General features: G+C 43.2%; 1 long non-coding RNA gene across 3 annotated transcripts in view; it reads left to right on the top strand.

The window, feature by feature from the left end:
- Positions 1 to 7,399: 7,399 nt before the first annotated feature.
- LOC101013144 overlaps positions 7,400 to 15,295 on the top strand; it is a 70,112-nt gene continuing 62,216 nt past the window's right edge. The window contains exon 1 of one of the 3 annotated variants that reach the window (XR_001893828.3): positions 7,400 to 7,754. This is a non-coding gene — a long non-coding RNA (uncharacterized LOC101013144). The remainder of the gene's footprint in view (positions 7,755 to 15,295) is intronic. The other 2 variants (XR_636027.4, XR_001893826.3) reach the window with 2 other exon arrangements.

Raw genomic sequence — 15,295 nt, forward strand, 5'->3', positions numbered from 1 at the left:
TGTCTTAGTTCTTGCACTTATTAGCTGTGTGACATTGAGCAATTTACTTAAACTCCTTGCCGCTTGGTTTGCTCATCTATGGCATATATATATTGTAATAAATACCTTACAGGTTCTTGTTAAAACGTTACTGAGTAGCTTGTCAGAATGTCTTGTGCAGTACTGATCAGATGGTCTGTGTTTAGCATTTTTTATCTGCATCTGACTTCAGATTAGAGAAGCCAGAAAGAAAAACATCTCACCCGACAAAGAAAATTAAAATCAGCTGGTTGGGAGCTCACCCCCACATGCTAGGAATTCCTTGCTTTGCCACATTAATTTCTTCATTAAAAATTCATGGGCATTGTTCATCTCTTCTGAATCCGCCTTGGAACCCTTGAGGAAAAGCACGTCCTGTGTCCCTCAGAAGGCTGCCCTGAGCCTGGATGCCGGTGGTGGCAATGGACACGCAGGCGATGACTGGATGAAAGATGAGGGTGTCTGGGTATGAGCAGGTCACTTCCAGGGCAGCACTCAGTTTTCTGAGCCAGGACGCCAGTGCCAAGAGGGCTGTTGTTCACTGCCCAGCACCCAACTCTGCATTTTTCCCTCCCCTCATCTTCCAAAGGGAACACTGTGGCTTGCTTCTATTTTAGTAGAGGGTGCATTTTGCCCCAGGGAGCCCCCATTTCTGAGAGCACGGGAAGTGGGATACTGGGGACTTTTCCTGCAGTCCGCTCGAAAGGTCATTAGGAAGGATGAGAGTCCCGTCTAGCACTAGAAATAGCTGCCACTCACAAAAACACCACATGGGCTTACCCTGTCTTCACAAGCAGAGCCTCACTGATGAATAAACCATTTATGTCTGCAAAAGGTAAAGTCAGCAGACTGAAATAATGTCCCCCACCTTTTTTTTTTTTTTTAAATTTTCCTTACGTCTAGTGTAGTGATTCGCCTAAGAACTGATGTGGGAGAAGGAAACCATGTGGAGAGCCCCTGAGTGGTGACTCTGCAACATGCTTTTGTGTTTCCATTGCCTAACTAAATATCTGTGCTAATTTGTATTATATAATCTTTTACATTTATGACGGCTGGGGCTGTTTCATTTAAGTTAGAGTATTAATTTTCTTTCTTGAGAAGATTGCTAAGTGAACTGAAACAGCATTTGCAAGAAGAAAGGACAGTTATTTTCCGTTTTTCAGGGATGAGACAAATTCAGTTCAGGAAAACAAGTATGAGGCAGAGAACTTCCTGTGTGCCCAAAGCATCTATTATATGTGAGACGTTGGTCCAGTTGCATTGCACAAGATTTCTTATTTAATAGTATACTTTTAACAGCCCTGTGTGGTATGTCTTAGTCTGTTTGGACTGCTATAACAGAAACACCACTGACTACATGACTTACAAATCAAAAATTTGTTTCTCACAGTTCTGGAGGCTGGGAAGTCCAAGGTCAAAGCACCAGCAGATGTGGTGTCTAGTGAGGGCCTGCTCCCTCTTGGTGAAAACTTCTTACTGCATCCTCACCCAGGGAAAAGGGGCAAACAAGCTCTCTTGGGCCTCTTTTATAAGGGAAGCTTATAAAATTGAGGTTTACCTCTGATTATCTAGGGGATTTCTCTACAAGTAGGAACCTAGAAAGTAGAACCTTCCTTCTCATTCAGCCTTCTGGAATTTCTCCTGTTAATCTTCCAAAAAACTACCACATGAAATCAATCACCAGCATAGTTGCAGAAATACTCGAATGAAGAAGAAACCAGGAAACAATAAAACTATAAGCAGCGGCACTACCTAGACCCTGTAGTTATTGCTGGTGGAATGTGACATGGTGCAGCCACCCTGGAAGAGTGTGGTAGTCCCTCAATAAGGTAAACATTGAACAGGGCCCAGCAATTCCACCTCTAGTTATGTAGACAGAAGAATTGAAAACAGGTATTCAAACAATTATACGTACAAGAATGGTCATGGGAGTTCCATTCATAATAGTCAAAAGGAGGAAACAACCTAAATGTCCACCCATGTATGTATGGACAAACAAAATGTAGCATGCCCATAAAGTCACATGTTATTCATCCATAAAAGGAAGTGAGGTACTGACACAAGCTACAATGTGGATGAACATTATGCCAAGAAATAGGAGCAGACACAGAAGGCCGTATCTCATCTGATTTCATTTACAGTTGACCCTTGAACAATACAGGTTTGAACTGTGTGACTCCAATTACGTGTGCATTTTCTTGTCTCTGCCATCCCTGAGACAGTAAGACTCACTGCTTCTCCTCCTCCTCTTCCTCAGCCTACTCAAACTGAAGACACCAAGAATGAAGGCCTTTATGATGACCCAGTTTTACTTAATGAAGAGTAAATATATTTTCTCTTCTTTGTGATTTTCTGAATAACATTTTTCTTTTCTCTAGTTTATTTTATTGTAAGAATACCATAGGTAATATATATATAATATACAGAATATGTGTTAATTGACTTTGTTATCAGTAAGGCTTCTGGTCAAAATAGGCTACTAGGAATTAAGTTTTTTGGGGAGTCAAAAGTTATATGCAGATTTCTGGCTGTAAAAAGTTTTAGGGAGTTGGCACCCCTAACCCCTACATTGTTAGAGGGTCAATTATAAATGAAGTATCCAGACAAATTCAAAGAGAAAGAAAAAAGATTATTGGTTACCAGGGACAACTGGGGAAGGTGACTGCTTTACAGATATAAGAATTTTTTTTGAAGGTGATGGAAATGTTTTGGGGCTCAGTAGTGCTGATGGCTGCCTACACACCATTCTGAATGGATTGAATGCCACTGAATTGTACCCTATTGAAATGATACATTTTATATTTTGTGTATTTTGTCATAATAGTAAAACGAGTTGTAAGGGCTTTCCATATTTGAATCTGGCTTTATTTTGTTAGTCAACAAACTAATCGTACTGATGTTAAATAAAGCTAACAAATTAACTTTCTTTATTTTGATTCTTCCATTCCAGTGCTGCCCTCCATGGTCTGACCAAACTGAAATGCTCACACTTCAAAGAATAGGCATGCTACTTCTTATCTTCATTTCTGCCCTCCTCTGCCTGGCTAATACTCACTGGCACACGCATTCATATTTCAAGACAAGACTCATATCACCAACTCATGAAATCGTTTTTGAACTACTCAATACAGACTTTGTGTGCCCACCACAGCTGGGCAACTTTTAATCCAACCATGATATTGTTTAGGTACTATGGCTGCATAACAAACCACCCCATAACTTGATGGCTTAAACCAATAATATTTCTTTTATTCACAAATCTGCAGTTGGGGCAGGGCTTGATGAGGATAGCTCCTTTCTGTTCCATTTAGCCCCAGGCAGGGCAACTTGAAGGCTGGACTTGTGAGAAAGCTCATCCGCTCACATGTCTGGTAGCTCATGGAGTCATTGGCTATGGCCTCAGCTGGGACTGTCAGCTGGGATGCCTACACATGGCCTAGCCACGTGGCCTGAACTTTCTTACAGTATCCTGGCTGAGTTTCCTGGTGAGTCCCAAAATAGAGAAAGCCAAGCAGAGCCATACTAACTTTTACGTCTAAACTCAGGAGTCACGTGGCTCCACTTCTGCCACATCCTATTAGAAGTGAGTCATTCAAGTCAATTTAAGATGAGGTGATATAGACCCCACTTTTTGTGGGAGGAGTGTCAGAGAACTGATGGGCATGCGTTAAAATCACTGCAAATACTGCCTGATCTCAGACAGGTGGACCCACCCTAGACTTTCGTGGTCCTTCTCACTTTTACTAGAATGTTCTTCCTTATTTCTCGCCAAATGTCTGTCTTCATTCCTAGGCAGTTGCATGAGACTGTATCAACTTTGCTCAATATCATATCAGTAGGTAGCACTGTGCCTAAACGTTTATTGCATAAATAAATATTTTCTTGCACACAATTGTTTACTAGATTTTCTTTGCCTATGGTTGCCTGAAGACAGGAATTGTGTCTTATAAAGCTCTATGTCCCTAGCACAGGCATGGTGGTGTCCAGCACAAAGCAGGAGCAACAGATATTTGTGAAATAAATTAATAAATGCATAGATGGATGGCTGGATTTGTTAGCTGCGAATACATGTATCTTTGTGTGTGTAGGTGAAAGACCTTTTATCAGATAACCCCAGTAAGGACAGAAATTTAATTTTCTTACCTCTCTACATTCAGGGTTAGGAAAACATTTAAAATGGAATAAGTAGTCAGTATGTTCATTCAATTTACTAATTAAATGAATAAATAAATGAATTTGTAGTTTGCTTTTTCCTACAGAAATAAATTGAGACATATTAGTTGTCAAATGACTGCAGTTTATGTTATATTTAATGAATTCTATTGTAATTTGATATTTTTTTCAATGACCACTTTGTCTAGTATTAATTCTGACCTAGTAATCGTAATAACGTAGTGATTCTCTAGTGGCATTGATTTCGCCACCCGAGAGATGCTGAGCAACGGCTGGGGAGGTTTCTGGTTGGCTCAACTAGGAGGATGTTACTGGCATCTAGTGGGTAGACACCAGGGATGCTGCTAAAATCCTACAATGCACAGGTCAGTTCCCCTATAAAGAAGAATGACCTACTCACAAATTTCAATCTGTGCAAAGGTTTAGAAACATTGGATTAAAATTCAGGGAAACAAAGATGACTAAGACACTGCTTTTGTCACTAAGAGACTATTACAAGAGAAATAGAAAGGTAAATAAATGATTATAACAGGGTGACTTAAATGTAATAATCTAAATGTGTAGAACAAATAGAGATGGAATAAGGTGGGAGTCATGAACTGACCTAGACTTCACGTAAAAAGTTCTATAGACAGGGGAACAGCTTGTGCAAAATCATATAAAAAACATAGACTGAAATATATACATTTAATAATGCCAAGAACTAGTAGGAACTGATTAGAAGGAAATGGAGATCCCCTTTACCAGGGAATGAACACCTAAGATGGACATTAAGGCATCTTTTGATATCTATAAAGGATATTCAGCAGCACAGTCATCTTATTCAAAATTTCAATGTAAATTTTTGATTTAATGAATGTCAGATAGATTCATGGAGAAAAGGAGGCTTTACTTTATTTTAATATTAAAATAGAAAACCTCTAAGGCCAGCTGTGGATCCTGACTTTTCTTGGGAGGTGAAGACCCTTCTGTCATCTACATGTTCTCTTCCCCTCATCAATTGGTTGCCTCTCAGCTCTAAATCCACCCTTCTCACCCTGCTGTGAAATCTTGCAGCTGGGCCCTGTAAACATTTCCTCTCTGTCAGCTGGTAGAATGTTAGGCTTTCTCAGTAGGAATCAGTGGTGTGGTCCTGAAAGGGGCTGATGGAAGAGAGACATTTTCCTTCTAAGTTTCCATCCTCAGTTATTGTTGTTGCTACTATTATTACTATTTAGTGTGAGGTATATGTAATGTATATATCAATACATGTTTTGAAGACTCATACTTTAAAATTTCTTAGAGTGTCCACACACCAATAGAAAGTTTGGGCCAGGCAGTATGGCTCACACCTGTAATCCTAGCACTTTGGGAGGTCAGAGTGGGAGAATCTCTCGAGCCCTGGAGTTTGAGACCAGCCTGGGTAATATAAGAAGATCTTTTCTCTACGAAAGAAAAATTTAAAAGTGAGCCAGCTATGATGGTGTCTGTAATCCCAGCTACTTGGGAGGTTGAGGTGGGAAGATTGTTTGAGCTGGGAAGTTGAGGCTGCAGTGGGCTATGATTGTATCACTGCACTCCAGCTCAGCTAACAGAGTGAGACCCTGTCTCAAAAAAAAAAAAAAAAAAAAGCTGGAGCTGAGAGACTGAAGACAAAAAGACCAATTTCTCTTGCCCTCCTATAAAGTCTCTTTTCAGTTTCTACTTTCTGTTTGCCTTCCTGTTTATTATTTTATTTTATTTTATTTTTAGTTCCATAGGTTTTTGAGAAACAGGTAGTATTTGGTTACATGAGTAAGTTCTTCAGTGGTGATATGTGAGATTTTGGTACACCCATCACCCGAGCAGTATACACTTGAATCTCCCTTTAGCTTGGGTAATTCACGTGATGAATTACTTTGAGTTAGACTCCCTGGTTGCTGGATTTAACACTAACCACATCTATAGCTTTGGGCAAAGTATATAAATTTTATGCATTGGAATCACCTTGTTTTATAATTGAGAGTATTTTAAATTGTTAATAAAAGAGAGTACAGTTTACACAGTGCCCTGAAACACGTAGATAATATAGAAAAAATGCTTTAGAGGGTACTCTGGCATACAATACGTGTTCAATAAATGTTTTTTACCCTAAGCCAAAAATCTGTCTTCTAACACAGAGATGTGGCCTTATCTTTGAAAGCATTGGCAGAACTCTTTGTCATGAAGACTATGAATCCCACATATATATAACAAGTACTGCATCTCCAGTACTGGTGAGCTAGTAAGTTAGTAAGATAGTTGTGGTAGAATTAGGACCATTGAATAGAGTATTAACAGTTAACATTTATTGTGCAAAATCATGGATGAAGCAATGTTCCAGCTGGTTTTGCATACATTAACTCATTTAATTCTTAACAGCAACTGCATCAGCTCATGTAACAGTAAATGTTCTCCCGTCTTGTAATCGGGGATACTGAGGTGTCCACTGTTTAGACAATTTGTCCGGGTCACAGAGCTAAGAAGGGGCAGTGAGGATTAGAAGCCTGTGAGTCTTCAGTGATTCTAATGGCTGTATTACACTTCCTCTAAAAACCACAGGTATATGTGTTTTGGCTTAAAAAAATGTATTAGAATGGTGATGCTGGGAAGAACTTTGGCAATCAACCAAACTAACTGCTTGAAAGCCAGGGAGATACTGACGTCCAGGCACCAAGTAACTTGCACACATCTTTAAAGTTAATTTAGTGTTATTTCTGGAACTGGAACCCAGGTCTCCAGGTCTCCTTAGTCTCAGTTCTATGCTCTTATGTGTCTCTTGCATTCTTCCAACAACATAATTAATATTTCAATGTGCATTATTAATTTCCTACATGGTTACTTTTTTTTGTATCCATGTCTCCCCAGTCAACTATATCCTTTCCATATGGAGTCTTAAAGTCATATAAAGTAAATGAGAACAACGTGTTATACAGGAATAAGGGAATAGTTGCTGGATATTTTTTTTTAAATAAAATGACTTCAATTGGTAGGTATTTATGGAAAAACACTAGAATCTTTATAAATATCTTTATGCTTAAATATATTTTAATTGGCTGCACTAATAAAAGAGAAGGACTTCAACAGAAGCCTTGGGATTAATAATTACTTTGCTAAAAATGATGAATTCTTGGCTGGTATGTTTGCAGGGATCGGGCTGTGAGTCCCTGAATGGCTGGAACCCTGGCAGAGAGGAGCCTGGAGTGTCGAAAGAGGGGCATCACAGAACAGATGCATCCTACAAACTGGAGGACTCCGAGCTTGGGGAAGAGACAGTTAAAGCTTCCCCGTGAGAGCGAGTTATATCATGCAGCGCCAGTGCCAGGTCAGCAGTCTGGCTGGAGCTGGACCGGCTGGTGGCGCCAGGCAGTGCCAAGCACCCCTGGCAGCCCTGCAGAGGGTTCTCAAATCCAGATTTCATTCTGCAGTCCCGGCAGTGCTTTGACGACTGCCTCACTAAAGGAAGCTAAAAGCTGTGCCGATGCCTCCCAGACGAGCCTCGTTGGAAGCACAGAACCTTCACGACTCGGAGCCGCTGACACGGTGACAAAGGGAGCCCTGCTCAGGTGAGACGAGGCTCGGGGGTTCGGATGCTGGTCGTCTGGTGCAGGTCTCTGCCGTGTGCATGAGAACAAGTCCGGCTGCCAGGCTGGACACTGCTATCAGACAGATTGATTTGCTGAGAGTCTTTCGGCATTTCCCTAATTCCTTTTTGAAAAGCAAGAGCTAGGCTGATCATGCACCTGGGTCTTAAAGCCCCCTCTAAAATCGGGGAGATGGCTTTAGAGAGGATCCAGCTCAGGAGAAATCTAGCTCTGACTCTCGGATGTGTCCGCAACTGCCCTGAGTCTGCTCGGCAGGTCCCCAGAGGTGATTCCTCTCCGTGGTCTGTGAACTCATCACGGAATGCTGGCAGTGGACTATTCCAGGGGGTCTGGAGTGCTGAGTTCGAGTTCACAACCTGTCCTAGCAGCACCAGGAAGCCCTGTGGTGTTGGGCAAATCACATAACCTCTTGGTGTTTCTGTTCTCCATTGAAAAAGATGGTTATGAATTTGCCATGACAGGTTGAAGCTCTTTAGGGGTAAAATTGTGCCCTATTTACCTTCGTTTGCTGAGTCCTTGGCACAAGGCCTGGTGTTTGACACACCTAAAAATTACCCACGGACTCGGTGCTTTGAGACAGAAAAGGTGATGATAAGATGCAGATGTAAACTTGGAAAGGCCGTGAGATCTAGGTTACAGTCTCAGTGAAGTCAGCTACCCATTCAGAGCCCTGTAAAATGAATACAGCCAGGTTTTGTGTTGTGTGGTGACTCAGTGCAGATGTGAGTCAATCTTAGGCTCACGGTGGGCACTTCAGCAGGTGCCAGCCCTGGTGGCCCTAGCTTTGTGGATGTCAGACCCCAGCGACAGGTCTAAGGGTTGGAGAGGAGACCGGGAGTGATCTCAGGCTCTGGGATGAGGGTGTATTTGGAACAGTATGGCTGAAGCCCTGTCATGATGACCAAATGGCTCTGATGACTCTGAGCCATTCCCCAGTTGGAGTCAACCTCCAGGATGACTGATCACTGGGCAGGTTCTGGTGTTAAGAGACAACACGGTGCTCGCAGTCAGGCAGATGTTCTTGTTTCAATACCAAACAGTTACATCCAGAAGACAAATAGGACCGTGTTAGCTTCCTGATTAAATCTCCCTTGCCTCCCTCACTTCCTTGGGGGCCCTGTCGAGCTTCCTCCTTTGCCTGACTGCATTGATATTGGAGTACGTGAGCTCCACTCTCTTGCTGCTATATTCCCTTCTGGCCTTATTTTGTGAGATGCCCTGCTTCATTGCTTCCGTGACAACTATTGCTTGTATTTTCCTGCTTGCTTCCCAATATTTCTCATCTTCATGCCTCTGCTTAAGCTGGGCACCCCCTCCAGTGACCTGAATGACTTGTATTCATTGTTTAAGGCTACGCTGAGCTCCTGCTTCCTTCAAAACAGCTCCCTAGGCTCTTTGAGGTGTTTCTCTCTTGTCCTAAAAACACCCAGCATTGTATCTATCACGTAAGATTGTCCTGCCGTTATCTACACCCTGCCCTCTCACCTGTGCTCCTTGAAGGCACGGACTGTGGTATCACATCCTGATATATTCAGAGTCTAGTGCAGTGCCTGGCTCACAGGAGGGAGAACCTTGTCCAACTGTAGGGAGGAAGAAAGAATATCCAATTCCTGGGAAGATAACAGGTGGCTTCCAAGAGTTTCATGGTCCTTAAGAATATTGTAGCTCTAGATGACAACAACAACAACTAGGAAACAAAGCAGAAGCCCAGAGCCCAGACACCAGCATTGGGGGTCTCAGGGAGGCTGCAGCTCAAGGGATGGGGGACACGGGTGCTCTGGGCTCACTGCAGGGAGAGAGATGCCCACAGGTGAAGGCGCCCGGCTCCTGCAAGGCACCCGCCTTGGTATGAGCTATGCTGGATGGGGTGGAGGCTGAACCGTGGTCTCACAATGGAAGTGAGATTGAATGGTGGGGTAGACAGTGAGGTCAAGCACTCAGTGAGGATCAGTTGCATTGTTGGGTTATTTATTTCAGCACTGATTTGCTCCCAGATGACGGTATGTTGTTTTAGGACTTGGATAATTTACACAAAAAGGTTTTTAAGGCGCTGACTTTGTCCCAGAATGGAAGCCTGAGGCCCTCTGGTGTAGGCAGTGAGGAGATCTTCCTGGTGGAGCCTGGGTGCACGCAGGTCGTGTTTCTAATTAGCCATGCGGCGGGACAAGGAGGACCACAGCCTCCATGGTTCTTCCTGTTGGACGTGACCATCCTTTGAGCAGAGATTGCTACAAAGGCAAAGCTGGAACAGCATGGATGCCTAACTGTGCCCATGAGCAGAGTCTTTGGGTTGTGTCCGACACATCTCACACTAGTTTAGGCAAGAGAGGAAATGTATCGGGTCAGGTGACCAGAAAGATCAAACACAACTTTGACCCAGCTGGACCCATGGGCTGAATAAAGTCAACAAATATAAGTATTGTTTTTTGTTCATATTTTATCTACTCCTCAAGTTTGCTTTTTTTTCTGAGTTCTCTTTCATACAAGCAAACACTCTCCATGGATTGTCAGAGAGAACTCTGACAGTTCTCATTAGTAACTCCAGTGATAAAAGAGGACCCCTTTCCCTAGAGTTCACGCTAAATCCTCGGGTCCTTTGTTTGGCCTTGTTTGGCTCCCAGACACATCCCAAATACAGCCCTGGGGTCCGGGGATGCAGTGTTCTGAGAGGCCCAGCCTGGGTCAGTCCCTTCCCTGGCCCTGCCCCATCCCCATATGAGAAGTGCATGCAATAAAGCTACAACCCAAACTAGCAGGGCAACAGGGGAACTTACACATTATCTGGTTGACTTCCTCATTTTAGGTTTATTAATTTGGGAAAGGAGCAGTGCTGTGAACATTTTATATACTTGCTGGTTACAATTTAGAGAATTAAAAGAAGGGAAAATAAATAAAAACCACACATAATTCTCTAACATTTAAATGTACTTCTGATCATTTGATTTTTCCCAAATACTTTTAAAGTTATCTACATCATTTGAAATATATTAATATTTTGGAGCTCTGAATTTACCTTAACCGTTTTTCCTTGTCATTCATTTTGTAAAATTATTTAATGACCTTCCTTAGCACGAATGTACACATTTATCAAAATTCATTCAGTCATTCCCCTAGTACCAATACCTTCTTTTTAGGGCTGAAGAAATTGAGGTCTAGAGAAGGTAAGTGATCTTCCAAGATTGGCGGCAGAGCTAAGACAATCTTGTTTATACCTTGTTTAGCAAAGTTAAATTACCTACCTAAGGTCTTTCTCTCTATATATATAGATAGATATCTGGAAGACATGAAAAAGTGATTACATTTTTTTTTTTCCTTTTGGTGGCTTTAAGAATGACAGATAGGCCAGGCATGATGGTTCATGCCTGTAATCTCAGCACTTTGGGAGGCCAAGGATGGCAGATCATCTGTGGTCAGGAGTTCAAGATCAGCCTGGCCAACATGGTGAAACCCCATCTCTACTAAAAATACAAAAATTAGCCGAGCGTGATGGCAGGCACCTGTAATCCCAGCTACTTGGGAGGCTGAGGCAGAGAATCACTTGAACCTGGGAGGCAGAGGTTGCGGTGAGCCAAGATTGCGCCATTGCACCCTAGCCTGGGTGACAAGAGCAAGACTCCATCTCAAAACAATAAATAAATAAGAATCGTCAGATAAAAAAGAGAGACATATTTGAGCTAAGTAAAATGCTCCTCCCAAAATGAGGCTATCTGAAGCCCTGACGAGAAGTTATCCTCAGAGGAGAGGCCAGTGGAGCAGGTAGAAGCTGGGTTAGTTACCGCAGGGTGGGGGGAGGGCATCAGCAGTGAGCTTTCCTACATTTGCAAAGATGGAGAATATACTGACAATGCATGCTCTTCATGAAGGGCCACATGTAGGTGCTGCCTCTGCCTGTACATTTTCATCCATTTCACAGATATTGTTTGCTCCCCTACTCTGGGCCAGGCACCATTCTAGGCACTGAGGATAAGCAGAGAGAAAATAGGAGGAGCACAGCTAGGCATGAAAGGTGGCCCCCGAAAATTAGACAAAGAAATAAATGAAAATGAAGAAGACAAGATGCAGATGGGTGTTAACTCAAATGGTGAGCAATGATGACTGGAGAGTGCTGGATTGGGACTAAGTTATCAAAGTGGCTACTTAGGAAGTGAGGATTTGGTTGAATTGTGAAGGAGAATACGGGCCGGAAGAGAGAGCGTCTCAAGCCAAGGTGAGCTGGTGCAAAGGTCCTGGGGTAGGCGGTGCAGGGCTTGTTTGAGGAACAGAAGGAAGGCCAGCCTGTGTGGCCCATGGATGAGGCTAAGAGGAAGGTGTGGAGCCAGTCTAGGCTGAGGTCAGGGAGAGGCAGGGCCAGGTAAGGGCTTTGTATTTCTTTCAAAGTGTTCTGGGAAGCTCTGGGGAGTTTTGCGGCTGGGTGGTGCCATACTCTCATTTCTATGTGGGAAGATCGCACTGGCTTCTCTGAAAGCGCAGATTTTATGGAGCCAGGAATGGCAGCAGTGAGACTGGTGAGGAGGTTATTGTGAAGGTTCAGGCAGAACACCCTGGTGCCTCGTACTGGCTTGGAAAAATCAGCTGGGAGGGGCTGCGTGGAGATCAGGCCACAGGTCACAGCAGAACTGAATGGCACTGGTGACGGGATGGTGAGTGGTGGCCTGTTTAGGGAAAAGGGAAAATTAAAGAGAAGCCTTACCATTTTTAAAACACGTGAGAATTTAACACCCAATCTGTTTTTCCTTCATTTTCTACTTTGTTCAGGAGAAAAAGTAGACAAGAGGGAGAAATTGAAATTCAAATAACCCAACACTCAGGCAGATTGCCCGGCAGCATGCGTACCTCTCACCAGCACAGTGAGGGAGGGGCCTGCGTCACTCCACAGATGAGGCAGAGTCCCGCAGCTCCTAACGGGTGGAACTAGGATTGGAAACCACTCCTCCTGGCTCATCTTTTCCTGCTAAGAGTGCTGCACCAGCTCTGGAGGAAGCCTCAGGAGCGGTTACACGGGTCTCAGCTGCCTGTGTATTTGAGTGGCCATGGAGGATGGAATTTATGCTGCTGGCATAATCAGAGCCACTGCCCCTCATCCGCAGAGGAGACACACCATCCTGTAATTGCAGAGCTCCCGTGCCTCGCTTTCCAATTGGTCATAAGCTGGAGGCTGGTGCTCTCTCTCCTCACCCTTCAGACCCAAGTTCCCCAACTCCTCTCACCGCCCCCAGCCACCCCTTTAATGACCCATAAACAAGCAGCTACATGCACCAGGCTCTGAGGGGCTCCAGCGAGGGGGGAGGTGACTCTTCTGAAGAAGGGCTGCACCCGAGTTACTGAGTCAGCGAAAAGGCACCTTTCTCCAGGCCTAGAGCAAAACACAATCAGCTTTCGCAGGAGTGGTTTCCGGGCCATGAGCTTGGGGGACAGGGCTGGCTGCAACGGGGGCTGCCAAGGGCCCAGGTTCTGTGCTGGAAACAAGAGCACTCTGATGGACTCGGAAATACGGCGCTGGCGCTGAGGTGGGTGGGCTTTAGTCAGAACCACCGCCCCCACGTTCCTGCCCCAGGCTTCTCTCTCAGGCTTTCCTTCCAGGCCCTGCCATTCTGCATTCCTTAGGAAGCGGCTGTAGTTCCACTTTAGGCTGCCAGGAAGCCCCCTCTTCCCCTCTTCCCCGAGCTTTACAGCGTTCATTATTTACCTTCCATTTTGCACAGTTATATCGCTGGAGTTTGAGAACACTTTCTATGTGTAGAACAAGCTTTCGCACATGCCACAACATACAGTGAGCTGTTTTGTGCCATGTGTTGTGCTCCTGTACGTAAATTAAAGATGAAGTTAACATTCTCTGTTGCTGGCTTTTCCCAGTGTGTGGGTATCCATTATAGACTTCAATTCTTTGTAAATATTTCAAAGGAAGAAATTCAGAGAGATGATGTGAAGGTTGTGAAATTCCCCATCATAAAATCAGAAGCTGATTAAAGCTGGAACATGCAAAGCCAATATTGATTTCAGCAGCAAAACCAAAATCAGGACAAGCAGACACAATATTTTCATAATTAAAAAAGAAAATGATCTCATGTGAAGAGATGTTATCACCGTAACATGTGATATGATGTAACCTGAGGATGCTTTTGGATACACTGCAATAATTCAGCTAACGCTAACATAAAAATGAAAGAAATTTTTCCACATCTGTATTATTAGCAAATGAATTAGACAATTAATAATTTGTTTGCTCTAAAATGTCATTTTCATAAACACAATTTAAGCATTGTATTTTTATGATGATATCTTTCATTTTAAAGTTATTTTTAATTAGTGTTTATTGTATGTTAATGCGCTCTCTTTCTGTTCCTTTTTTATTGTCAGAAGTCCATACCAGGTAGAGATAATTTTTGCTGGCTACTATAATATATAATCTTGTTAGAATATATTGGCCCATAATAACAAATTGTGCATTTATCATAGTATGTGTTTTACCAAAAAAAACCTTTAATGTAACCCTATTACAGACAAAAAAAATCAGTGTTTATTATTTTGGTCCGTTTTTATTTTTGTTTTTTAAAAACAAATACAAATACAGAATAATTAATCTACGCATGCTCTAAAATAAGGACTCTAGTAAAGATAGCTGCAGAAACATAGATCGAAAAATCACTTATGTTGCCTGAGGGAGATGGTTAGGAAACAGTACTGAGATAAGATATAATTTAAAATGGGTTTTGAAGAATGCATAGGAGTGTGTCAAGCTGTAAAGGAAGAGAAGGACATCTCATAGTGTACAGCCTAGACAAGCAAAAATCTAGATAGAGAAGTACAGAGTATATAGTGTCAGAACAGTAGGAGCCAGAAATAAAAAATACAAAATCTGCGTAGTGCAACAAAAGCTATAACCCCAGAAGAAAGGCTGCATGTTAATAAATACAAAAGGAGGCCAGGAGAGGTGGCTTGCTCATGCCTGTAATGTAATCCCAGCACTTTGGGAGGCCAAGGCAGGAGGACCACGTGAGGTCAGGAGTTCGGGACCAGCCTGACCAACATGGTGAAACCCTGTCTCTGCTAAAAATACAAAAATTAGCCAGGCATGGCGGCAGGCACCTGTAATCTCAGCTACTCGGGAGTCTGAGGCAGGAGAATCGCTTGAACCCAGGAAGCAGAGGATGCAGTGAATCGAGATTGCACCATTGCACTCCAGCCTGGGTGACAGAGTGTGACTGAGTCTCGAAATATAAATAAATAAACAAATACAAAAGGAGACAGTGAAATTGAGCTAGGCCATGAGAATGGGATTTGAGCCCCCCAGCCTTCTCCGTTCTATTCTCACCTCTGTGTTCTCCAAAGCAGCCCAGCTTTGGCGCTCCATGTTGGTGGCTGCAGGAGGCTTCAGATCTAATTTAACTGGTCTTTTCAGGGCCACCTATCAGCTTGCACCTCCTCCAGGAAGCCGTCCTGGCTCTCCAGCTCCCGTAGGCATGTTCTTCTCTAACATCTTGCAGTCCCTTCTCGTGAATATT

This window comes from Papio anubis, chromosome 14 (assembly GCF_008728515.1).
Source record: "Papio anubis isolate 15944 chromosome 14, Panubis1.0, whole genome shotgun sequence".
Lineage (NCBI taxonomy): Eukaryota > Metazoa > Chordata > Mammalia > Primates > Cercopithecidae > Papio > Papio anubis.